The sequence below is a fragment of the Peromyscus maniculatus genome, chromosome 13 (genome assembly GCF_049852395.1).
Source record: "Peromyscus maniculatus bairdii isolate BWxNUB_F1_BW_parent chromosome 13, HU_Pman_BW_mat_3.1, whole genome shotgun sequence".
Classification (NCBI taxonomy): Eukaryota; Metazoa; Chordata; class Mammalia; order Rodentia; family Cricetidae; genus Peromyscus; species Peromyscus maniculatus.
Genome location: NC_134864.1, coordinates 46,268,987 through 46,281,557, shown reverse-complemented (window position 1 = coordinate 46,281,557; position 12,571 = coordinate 46,268,987). Strand labels below are relative to the sequence as shown.

General features: G+C 35.0%; 1 protein-coding gene across 7 annotated transcripts in view; it reads right to left on the bottom strand.

Moving 5' to 3' along the window:
- The window catches only part of Erbb4 (erb-b2 receptor tyrosine kinase 4), a 1,076,808-nt gene that overhangs the window by 250,802 nt on the left and 813,435 nt on the right, over nt 1–12,571 (bottom strand). The gene's annotated exons all lie outside the window — the stretch shown is intronic.

Sequence of the window (12,571 nt, the reverse complement as noted above, 5' to 3'; positions counted from 1 at the left end):
TATAATATGGAGGAAAGTTAGTATTTCCTTTTAAATTTTGTAAGTGATATACATCTCCATGCCATTTTCGCTGCTTTCTGATTTTTAAAAAAGATTTTATGACTTTATGCTTCCATCTGGAACATTATCTGGGCTAGCTGTTCATCTATACTTATCATGCTATTTGAGACTATGCAGAATTTTAGTCTTTTAAAGAAAATGGGAAAGAGAGTGAGAGATAAGAGTGGATAGGTTCTAACTTCACTCCCTGTACCAAGTTACTAAGGAACACTAAAAACTCCTCTGGGGTACATTTTAAGATCGCTAAGTGTATTCATACATAAATAGTTGAAAATAGCCTCAAACAAGCAAATCTAAAGAACACAAGTGTAAATGTCAGATTACCAAAATATGCTATGGGCATATCTTGAAAAATTTATGTGGTTTTGTTTACTATCAAGTAAGGTTATTGAATGACAGTGCCATAATTTACAAGGAGAGAAGAAGAGGTCTAAAGAGGGATAGAGAGACGGAAGACAGGGAAAAGGGAGAGAGGTAGGGATGAATAGAAGAAGGAGGAGGAGGAGAAGAAGAACAGAGAATGAGATGGAGAGACAGAGAGATACACACAGAGAGATGGAAATACAGAGAGACAGAAAGACACACACATAGAGAAAGGAGAGAGAGAGAGACAAACCAGAGAGTGTGGTGGTATTGTGTTCCCCAAAATATTGTGCACCGTAATAAACTTATCTGGGGTTAGAGACAGAACAGCCACTAGATACAAAGGCTAGAAAATGGTGGCACTCACACCTTTAATCCTAGCATTCCAGAGGCAGAGATCCATGTGTTAAAGGATACAGCCAAGCATGGTGACTCATGCCTTTAATCCCAGAAAGCGAGCCTTTAATCCCAGGGAGTGATGATAGAAAACAGAAAGATATATAAGGCATGAAGACCAGAAACTAGAAGCATTTGGCTGGCTAAGCTTTTGGCTGGTTAAGCTTTTAGGCTTCTAGCAGCACAGTTCAGCTGAGAGGCATCCAGTCTGAGGAAACAGGATCAGCTGAGGAACTGGCAAGGTAAGGTAGCAGTGGCTTGTTCTGCTTCTCTGATCTTCCAGCATTCACCCCAATAACTGGCCTCAGGTTTGATTTTATTAATAAGAACTTTTAAGATTCATGCTACAACAGAGAGTTTACCCTCCCAAGAAATCTAGACCTAATGGTTTATAAAAAAGGATCAGGTTTTATTATATAATATTGGTTTTTCCTATTATATCAAAATGCCATAGGAGCAATAGAAACTGCTATTTCTATTAGATTCTGCAATTAGATACTGTTGAAATAGAAGTGGTAATGATCCTTGTAAGTACATTTTTCCATCCAGGATACCTAAAACCAAAAAATAGATCAACAAACTTTGAATTGAGAAGAGGGCAAATCAAAGCTCTTGTTTCCATCAAAGCTTCTCTTTATCACGTTGAACACCACACACGAAATTATCACTGTTTTAAAATAAATGCCTAAATAATGATATCTTGGCAGGATTTTTGATAAAATTTTGTTTTGTATTTGTTTTGCTTTTTGAGACAGTTTTTTTTTTCTGTGGAGCTTTTTTGGAGCCTGTCCTGGAACTTGCTCAATAGAACAGGCTGGCCTTGAACTCACAGTCGCCTGCCTGTGCCTCTGGAGTACTGGGTTTAAAGGCATGTGCCACCACCACCCACAGCTTCTGTAAAAAAAAAATGTAGCCATATTTTTAATGAGAGGCAAAAAAAATGGTCTATTAAAAAAAAAGCAGAGAATTTACAGTGAGAATGTTTGAAGCCAATGTCATTTCTGCCATTTTTATGCTTTCTATCTGATTTTTTTCACTGATTACTAATTTGAATAATAAAATAGGATGACACCATGGATCTTATATAGCTAAATATATCTTACACATTTTCATATGTGTGTGTGTATGTTTGCATGCGCATATTACTTATTTTACCATTTTGGGTAGGATAAAAATAAGAGCAGCTATCCTTCAGTTGCGGATGGGTGGCTCAGTGATCCTAAGGAATGATCTTCCACAATGCAAGGGGTGGTCACTAGTGATCTGGAAGTTTAACAATAATGTACAATTATGTGAGTAAACTAAAGAAGCTAAATGTGTGAAGTATATCCCTAAATCTGTAAACTATCAAAACATACCACTATACATGCATTTTAGTATATGTTAATGTGTGCAAGGATTTATATCCTAAGTGGATACTGGCATACCCACTTAATGGACTGAGCATGCATTACTCCTATAATTTTCACTTATACCAAAGAGTAGAATTACAAATTCAAAACACAAGGCTGAACATGATTAGGGGCCTTTAATCATCATGATAATGAAGCCCCCCTTCATTTGCTTCAATTTTAAAAGAGCAGTCCATAGAAAAGTTGCTCAAACAAGCACTATTGTTAGACTACCAATTTAATTATGCCAGCAAGTCAAAAGCCCAGTAAGTTTTATTTATGAGGAAATTTCTGTTATGAGTCGTCATATGTAACGATTTAAAAAAAATCAGGAAAAATCCTTTGCAATTTACTGATGATCTAATATTATTCACTTGCACAATCATACAATTGCTGATTTTCAGGTGGCGGTGCAATTTGGAATAATTGTTATATACCAGCTCCTTGCAATTAACGTGACAGGTATTGAAATCTGCTAATTTCTCAGAACACATACAGGGTGCTGCTAGATCCTGATTATATATTTAAGAGCCTTCTAATTTAATGAGTTCAGAGTCAGTGATCATGCAAGCTGTTATTTTCCTTGAGAAAGTAAAATAGATGACCTTCATGTTGGGTTCATGCAGAGGAACACATTTCAAATTATTGATAATTTGTAAATTAATGTCAGAATGATTTAAATACAAAAATAAGCACAGTTTATATTTGAATTTAATTTCCCAGATAATCCTTCCTTCCCTTCGCATGCATGTATGCACCCCCTCAAAAATACCCTCATTCTTTTTTGGTGAGATGATGGCAGTTATAACATCAGGCAGAATATGGAGCGTTAAACTGAAAATCCCAAGGCTTTGTCTACAAATCTCTGTGCTGGCCTGCACTCTCCCCTCTATTTATTTTCTTCTGAAGAAAGAGTGAACGTGAGCATTTTTTCATCTCCAGAGCTAATGCTTTCACATTTGCTTAGCCTCTTAATTCCTGCAGCTTTTCCCATCGATGTTCACAATGCACAACATCCATTGTGTTTTACACTGCACGACTTTTTGTTTTCAAGAGCACGTTTAAAATTCAAATATCTTCAGATGTCTTTTACCTGATGGTGTTCTTTCTGGAGCCACTTCTGTGTCTCTTCCTTCACAGTCAAATTTCTCTCAGAAGATAGAAAAAATTGGTTCTTTTTATTTGTACGTTTTCTTTTTTTTATTAAGAATTTTTAAAATTTATTTTACATACCAACCACAGATCCCCCTCTTTTCCCTCTTCCAGCCCCCTGCATCCTTCCTCTTCAACCTAGCCCCCATTCCCTCCTCTGAAAAGGTAAGGCCTCCCATGGGGAGTGAGCAGAGCCTAGTACATTCAGGTGAGGCAGGCCCAAGCCCCTTCCCCTGCATCAAGGCTGTGCAAGGTGTCCCATCATAGGGAATGGGCTCCAGAAAGCAAGCTCATACACGAGGGATGGATCCTGATCCTACTGCCAGGGGGCCCCTTAAGCAGATCAAGCTACACAACTGTCTCCATTATGCAGAAAACCTAGTCCAGTCCCATGGAGGCTCCACAGCTGTTGGTCTAAAATTTGTGAGTTCCCACTAGCTTGGTTTGGTTGTCTCTGTAGGTTTTCCCATCATAATCTTGATGCCCCTTGCTCATAGAGTCCCTCTTCCCTCTACCAGGCCAAGCTCCAGGAGTCCAGTCAAAGAGAGGGAAGGGAGATTATTTACATATTTCTTATTCACTTGTGTTCCGTGTGTACATAAGGAAAAATGTTGTATCATTTTATTGTATTTTCTACTTAACATCTCTCGAAGGTGTCAAAGTCACTGAAGATTCAACGTATTTCAAATAAGCTCAGAAACATTAACTTAGTACTGCCAAGTTGCCAAGTGTTCAGCATGTTAGTAAATGCTGATCCATCCAGACAGAAACTCAGAGGTTTTTTTTTTTTTTTTTTTTTTTTTTTTGTGTGTGTGTGTGTGTGTGTGTGTGTGTGTGTGTGTGTGTGTGTGTGTGTGTTCTCTTAATTCTTTCAAATCCCGTGGACTGGTGGACTGGTAAATATGGCAATAAGCCTTATGTTGTAAACTCTGGTTGAGTCTCCCCACTTGCCAGGTCCATGCTTTGTATGTGCCTATTGACCGAGACTTGTAACACCGAAGGAGCAGATTGTCCTATCAGGGCTGCTTTTCGAATGCAGCTTCCATGGGCTTCGCTCTCAGTCTGGCACCTTCACGACTCGCACATTTTCCTCCCTTAACCCTATCATGCTTTTATCTGTATCTTTCTCCCTTCTTTGCCAACCCCACTCCCGTTGTCAACTTCCAGCGATCCTTGCCTCTAATTCATGTCATCACATATCATCTAGGATATTGCATGACCCCTACCTCCTTGCTTATGTTTTCATTTGGCAAACACCAGTAAACCCAAATTTCCAAATGCCCGGGTCTGTATTTAAGCAATCACAACGGGGATGAATGAAACACATTACTTACTGGAATCGTTTTTTGTTTGTGAGTACACCTCTCAAACAGATTTAGCAATGCAGTCGTGCAGTTGTGCTATTAGTGGAGTGTGTCTTTCTGGATAATTTCAATGGATTTTTTAAATATATACAAGTATTTCTTCTATGCTGCTCTAAAGTGTTAACCTTAGTTAACAGTTCATTCAAGATGAAGTTATGAATTTACCCACTTTCTCTTCATCAAATCCATCATTACTTTTCCTGTACCTTTACCTCTTGTCTGTGAATTTCTTCAAGTTGAAGTGCATGTATGATCCTTAATCTCTGCTGCCAAATTCCCTACTTTGAAGTGAGCATTGCTCTCCATCAGCTGCCTAAGGAAGATTTTAAGAGAAGTTGTTCTTTATCTGTTGAAATAAGTTCCTAATAATTCCTATCAGTCTTCATATGCATTATTATGTTCATCGATTTAACACACAGACACAGACACACACAGACACATACACACATGCACACACACACACACACACACACACAATTTATCTGTTGATTCTCTGTCCTTTGTCACATAGAGCAAACAAGTTGAGTCGTTATTGCAATACAAGCAATCTCAATTTGTGTCTTCTCTCCTTAACGTGCTTTAATTTTAACTCCATCGCTTTCAAAAATACCTATTTTTAATTTCTGATAATCTCAAATCTCTCAAATAGGATGCTCAACATCTGTTTCTAAGTCATTAAATTTTGGCTCACTCTCCATCCATAAATATATTCTTTATTCTCTGCTCCCAGGACTTCATCCTCACATGCTTTCTTCTTTGGTTAACCTCATTTTTCTTGTCTCCTTTGCTATACTATATATTTTTTTTTCTTTTCCAAGTTAAATGACCTGAAAGCTTAAGGCTAACTTTCTGCATGTGAAATGTCATCTAGTGTTATCAATTTAATATAACTAATAACTCATAACCTCTAATGAGCTCCAGATCATTATAGATAATATTAAAACTGAGATTGAGAGACAATAAGCAAAACTAGAAGGCTGTAAAAGACCTAGTCACACTCTTCATAAAATAGTCCTTCCAAGAGAAACAGTTCCCTAGAGAGGAAGAAGTGTGTGTTTTGAGTCAGACGTCTGAACTCTAATCCTTGTTCTACTACCTATTAATGAGGTGAAAATTTGAAAATTGGTTTTCTTATCCTGTTTCTTCATTTATAAAATAGTATTAGTGGTAGTAGTAATAAATATTATTACATACATAATCTGAGAATTAATGATAATATATTACACCCAAGACATGTTTTGGGAATGACATTACAGTATGAAGGCAAGGTCTGTGTTAAATACCAAGAAGCTTTTGAAACAGAAACAAGTGGCACCATTCTGAAAGAAAAAAAAACTTTTTTTTCTCCAATTGGCTCTTTTTTCCCTGGTGTCTAATTTACTATGAGATTTGAACCTGGGGTTTCAAGTCTAGTATTTTTGTGTCCAGAAGATTAATAATGATGTAACTTTGAAAAATTTGGTTTGTTCATTAAACTAAAAAGTTTTATTTACCCAAATGTAAACTTTGTTTGGTAAAAGATCTTTGTTGTTTTATTTCTACTCTGCTGAAAGTATCTATAATTATTCTATAAATGATTCAAGCATATGGAATGCATTATTCTGAGCAGGAAAACAGAATGCCATAAAAATGACAATGACTCCAAGCATTCAGAGTCTTGAAGAGGTGGGGTTCCCTCTCCTAACACTCATTCTTTAGTGCTGAGATACCGTGAAATTAAACCACTTTGTTCTTGAGAGTGGATAGTAGCTGAGAATAAAATCACTGATAGGGAATTTCATTGGTAAATCAAACTGCTCCCTGTTAATTAGCTCCTGCTTACATACATAATATGCAAAAATAATTGTATGTTTATAAAAGAATGATTAGTTAGGGAATGTGCTGCGGTAATAAGAAAAAAAGGCATGAGGAGAGCAATTTACTCTAATATCTACACATCATTTTATGTAACCACATCACTGAGGGGGGTCCCAGTTAATTAGATTCCTTTAGTTAAATAGGAAATATGAAAAAAAAAGATATTTTCTTAGGATTTAATACAATGTGTGTCTAAGTTATAAGGGAGAATAATTTTGACTCCTTGATTACAATGAAGCAGGTATAAAAACAGAAACTCTGACCTATATGTAAGGAATATTTCTATTTAATTATTGGTTATCTATGGGAATACCAAAATTGAATAATACTCCATTATCAATATTCTGAATAATGTATAATTTTATGAAGATTCATACAGTGTAATTCTAACTAGGAGTAATTTTCTATTTCAAAAGTAGACAAACTGAGGCTTATAACTGTGGACCAAAGATATCATATGTTAGTCTTCTTGCAAAATTTTATAAAAGTTTTGTTCACAGACAAATATATAGGGATATGTAATGGGTCCAGGAAAGCAGACGTTTTCTCTTGGATCTATTTGACTCATCCCAACTGTAACCTATTGCAGCTGATGAAATAAACAGCCTTTCGTGAAAAGGCCTTTCCTCTGCTGTTATTATTTCGAGTATAACTAAGTCTTTAATTCTTTAATTCCTGCTTCATGATGATTGGTTTAGAATGGTACACTTCAATACATATGTATTGAAGTATGTATGTATGTATACATATATATTTATATATATATAATTTAAACAACTTAAATATTTTTATTTACACAATGTACTGAAAATTAATATTTTAACATGGCTAAATTATTAATGCTGTTTTTACATCACATTGATCATCTAATTCTCTTAGAACTAGGATGCATGGGGATAAGAGAGATTCTCTATTTAATTACTTTTCAAGTACTCACTGAGCACACCTGGCAATGGGCTATTCTATGGCACAATGAAGGTTACCAACAATCATAAGGAAGACTTGCAAGTCTGATAACTAAATAGAAAGATTAGAAACTTGAGCTGAGAGCTCTTTAGTCAGCAGTGTAGACACTGGTCAAGGAAGTACCTGCAGTCAAGATGGAGATTTTCATCTAACCTATAGAGTATTCTTGGACAGAGGTAAACTCAGTTCTAGAAACTATCACAGATTACTCGAGAAAATAAAGTTTAATTTGTGATGGTAGACACAGGACATCAGCAAAGATAGAATATGATGTCCAGGATTAAAGACTCTTTTACAATATATACCATCTGCTATTTGTACAACCAAATACTAATACATGTGTTGATATGAAAGGAATACCTGATGAAATATCATTTTCACATTCTTCCAGAGAGGGAAACAATGTATATGGGCTTGATCTATGTACATGAGCGATGTGAAATAATCTTCTTGTACACTGAAAAAATTTGTCACTCTAATTGGTTTAATAAAACCCTGATAGACCAGGAGCCAGGCAGGAAATATAGGCAGGGCAACCAAATGAAGGATGATGGGAAGGAGAAGGGCAGATTCAGGAGTCAATAGCCAGACACAGAGGGAGCAGAAGATGAATGTGCTATGCTAATAAAGGTACCTCACATGGCAAAGCATGAATAAGGAATGAGTTAACTTAAAATGTAAGAGTTAGCTAGTAACAAGCCTGAGCTATCAGCGAAGCATTTATAATCAAGATTCAGCCTCTGTGTGGTAATTTGGAAAGTGACTGCCAGGTATTTGGGAGTTGCTGGTAGGACAGAAATGTCAACTTACATATGGAAATTGGAATCTGAATTCACAAACAAACAAACACTAAGATAAGGGTCCATGAACTGTAATTCCACTCAACCAAGCCTAGCACTGGTTGGAAAAATTAGCTTTCACTCAAGCTGTGAACATTTTTTTGTAAATCTGAAATGGTGATGCCCCGTAATCATTCACTTGTGTTTGGAAAAATACATCTCAGAAATATCTTAAGTGTTTTATCTCCAAGAAAATAGACATAATTCCTTTAACTTCAAAGAACTCGGGTCTAAAAGAACCTAAGTGGGCTTTAAAGGAAACTGAAAGTTATATCTGAAAAACCATATGTTGTCAGCCTGGTGACCACCCAGGTATCAGAACTGTCCAGGACATTTCTGCCATTTTCCCTACAGAATTTTATATTAATCTGCTGAACTGTGGTAATGTATCCAGGAGCAGGAGTCTTACAGTTAATTAGGTGCTCCTTTAGTCTACCTGATCATAAAGTCTTAATTGTCTATCCATTACTACTTTAGTCACTGAATACATAATCATATTCTATGGTATTTTAAATAGGCCTAGAAACCACATTATGACAGCAAAGATATTAATTCACTAATGTCATTACACTAGCAAAATTTACTTTAGTATATTTGCTGTTATACAACTATTCTACTTCTTTTCTATACATATCTGAAGTAATCCTTTACACATGATAAACCTGCATGAAAGTGAGGACATGAGGAGGGCAGAAAATCAAAGACATGCATTACATATCTTACAGTCATTTTAGATCATACTGATTTAAAGCCATCCAATTAATTATACTTGGGCAATAACATAAGTAAAAATGCCTCAGTACTCAGTAGTTTAATAGCAACTGTTTTGTGGCACTTAAATAGGGACCAGGTAAACTTTGTTTGATGGTCATTTTTACATATATTCATATATATATATATATATATATATATATATATATTCACTTTTCGCATATTTAATTCTTAGTCTTCTGAAAAAGTAAGCTCTATTAATAATTTTCTTCATTATTTTGTCATATCGATTATTTTCTACTTCTGTTATATTCTATCAAGGCATTGCTGGCTAGCATAGAGTTTTTGTTTACTTGGTGATAATTTTCATTCATCTTACTTGGAATAGTAATTGTTACAAACAAAAAGTCATAGAATATGCCAATGTTGATGACACAGTGATTATTCTTGTGTGATTCATGAAAGTATAAACAAAGCAAGTCTTGGAATATCATAGCAATATTGTTGATACCGTACACAGTCTTCTTTAAGATTAAGGACTTGAGGAACATTTTCCATTCTTTTGCTTTTGATCTCTGTAATTGAGATCAGGTCATCAATAACAGGTGACGCTTAAGATATTTGTGAAATATGAAGCAGTTCTGGCATCTAAGACAGAAATATATGAGTATAAATCATGGCCATTTCTTTACCATAGAAAGATACTCTTAGGAGAGTAATAGCTGAGTATTCTGAATGCTTCCCTCTACCCATCATAATATTTGATCCTCACTATTTTACTAAATATTTTATCAATTTAATATCTTTAAAGTTTCTACAGTAGTCCCAAAGTCAGTGGCCTAAAGAACCTGTGTTGACTTTTAGTCATGAATACAGATTAGTTTAGTCACATTTTTATGCTTGCTAATCTTCAATGCAGCAATGTTTTTCTAGTGTCTGGAAAGATTTGGTAATGTTATATAAACATTTTGCTATCAATATGAACACCACTTGAGCATCCTGAAGATGCTTGAATTCTCTCTTTTTTTTAAGTAGCCACTTCAGCTATATGAGCAACAGTTACTAAGTAAGTGGAGAAACTTTGTGAATCCTTGCTAATTCTCAGATCATTTTGACTTTCACAGGTTCTAGGAAGCATGGCATGAATCATCAGTAAGGGAGAGTTTGGCACACTCCTCTTCATCTCTTGGACTTGCTTATTTCAAAAGAAAACAATGTACAGAATGTGATGGAATTTGGATAGGCTTATAATAAAAAAGCTATGTATTTTTATTTATTATACTTAGGCATCATAATATAAATGCCACTCTTCAAAGGTAACCACTTATGAGTGATTTGGACTATGTGATCTGAACATAAATTCTGAACTTGCTTCTTTGAGAGAAAAGAAGAAATTCAATGTGTCATATGCAAGTGGGGCCCACACTATCACACCTTACCTTTCTTCTCTATCACATACATGTCAGTTTGACAAACAACAAGCTTTATGTGACCTCTTGGGCAAAAACTACTCTACCATGAAATGAAAGTGTGACTATGACCATGGAAACTGGAAATGTTTCAAATAGCTCTACATCAGAGACTTAGAGAAAATAAGTTCAGTTATTGTACTAAATATTGTGAAGTATATAGAATAAATGAATTCGAACAAAGAGCTGGGCCAGAAAATAATATAGGAATAGGTAATCTAGTATGTATTTTTATATCTATTTTCATATTTTTATCCAACAAAGTCAAATGAATTTTTAGTCAATTTATATTTGGCTTTGTTAACTAACGTGGCGAGAAGCCTCAACAACAGAGTTAATTATTACTGTGATGGACAAATTCATGCCCTCATGGTATATGAGATAGGTTCTTTCAGTTTTTCATATAAAAATCCAAAATAGATTAAAATCTAATGTTTTTATATCAGGAAAGAATTTATATGAAAGTAGCCTGTATGTTAGCTAAGGCAAACGCCACATACACACAAATAAATAGTCTTGAAAAACACAGTTGTCCATGGTGTTCTTGGGAGGAAACCAAAATAATAAAGGTGGGAAATTTTGGGAAAAGGTTGGTCAAAGTAAATGTAATCTTCAGGTATTAATTAGATTAGAAAATGAGAGAGAGAATAAAAAATACTGGTTTATTTTCCTTATAAGTAGAATATTCTACTATACAGAGAGTCTCAAATTCTTTTCTACCCTATTTCACCAATTTTCCTGGAAGAGATTCCAGAAATGGACTGTAGGAAAATGGGGTGTGAATCACCAATTCAAAAAATGCAGGTTTCTGAAAAAAAATAACACCACTTTGATCATGAAAGTTGATGAGGATCAGAAACCTTTTACCTGCTTTCACTTAAATCTCCAATCCACTTTTTCCTGCATATTTAGGGCACAGAACACAGAAACAGAAACAATGGAGCCATGGGGGGAGTACTACCTCTAAATATTTTGAAGGAACTACATTGGTATGCTCAATGTAATTTTCTGTGACTAAAAGAAAACTAAGTATTTGGATAATCTACCAGTTAAGAGGTAGGTTATGAAGCTTAAAATATTCATTTCCCATTGTCCTACTTCTAGTCTTCCCTCTATGAAATATTTACTTTACTCAATCAAGACAGACATTTATAAATCTATCATGGAATTTAAAAGGTGGGAAAAAATTCTTCAAATCTTAATGCTAGTTATCCTGCTTTCCTAAGGCACAGTCATCCCATTATAGAAATATGGGACCAGACGGGGAATCTGCTTAGGCCAAGTTTTCATCCAGTGTAAGTCAAAATACTCCAAAGAATTAAATATAAATGTTTATGGACACTCTAATCTATCACATGAGCAGCCCCTGAAAGGTCATGTAATTCTGACAAGTCAACACAATTGAGGAATAATGTCATATTGTTTTAAACTTAAGAATAAACAGCCATTAAGTAGAGACATCTGGAGTTTTATATAAGAAATAACTAACTACCAGTTACCAATCACCTATTGAAATCATGGCCCTGAGTAATAGCTGGATATAAAAAGTAAATGATTAATATTTGAGAAATTTTAATATGTTGATTCTGTATTCACTAATCTATTGGACTCATGTCCTGCTTATTATAAAATACAAATAGGGCAGCATATGTCAAAATTGTTCCAATGTGGTATCAATATTTCAGTCACAGCCATTGATTGTTTAGTCCAGGATGTTATCTATGTGCTATCTCATTTAATCTTCAAACTACTTTTACATTATCATCCAAATTCATGGATAAGAAATATGATGTAAACCATATTTGAACCTATGCTTCCACATTCAAGAAACTCATTCTTTACCTGAGTAGTGGTGCTTCAGGTGACTTCTTAGAAATAATGGACTGCATTTTACTGTTATTTACTATTTCTAGCCTTGTGTATTTACTGATGGCATTAAGAATTATTTGTGTTAGTTTGAAATCATGGACTATCTCCTGAAAAACCAGGCATGTGATGAGATT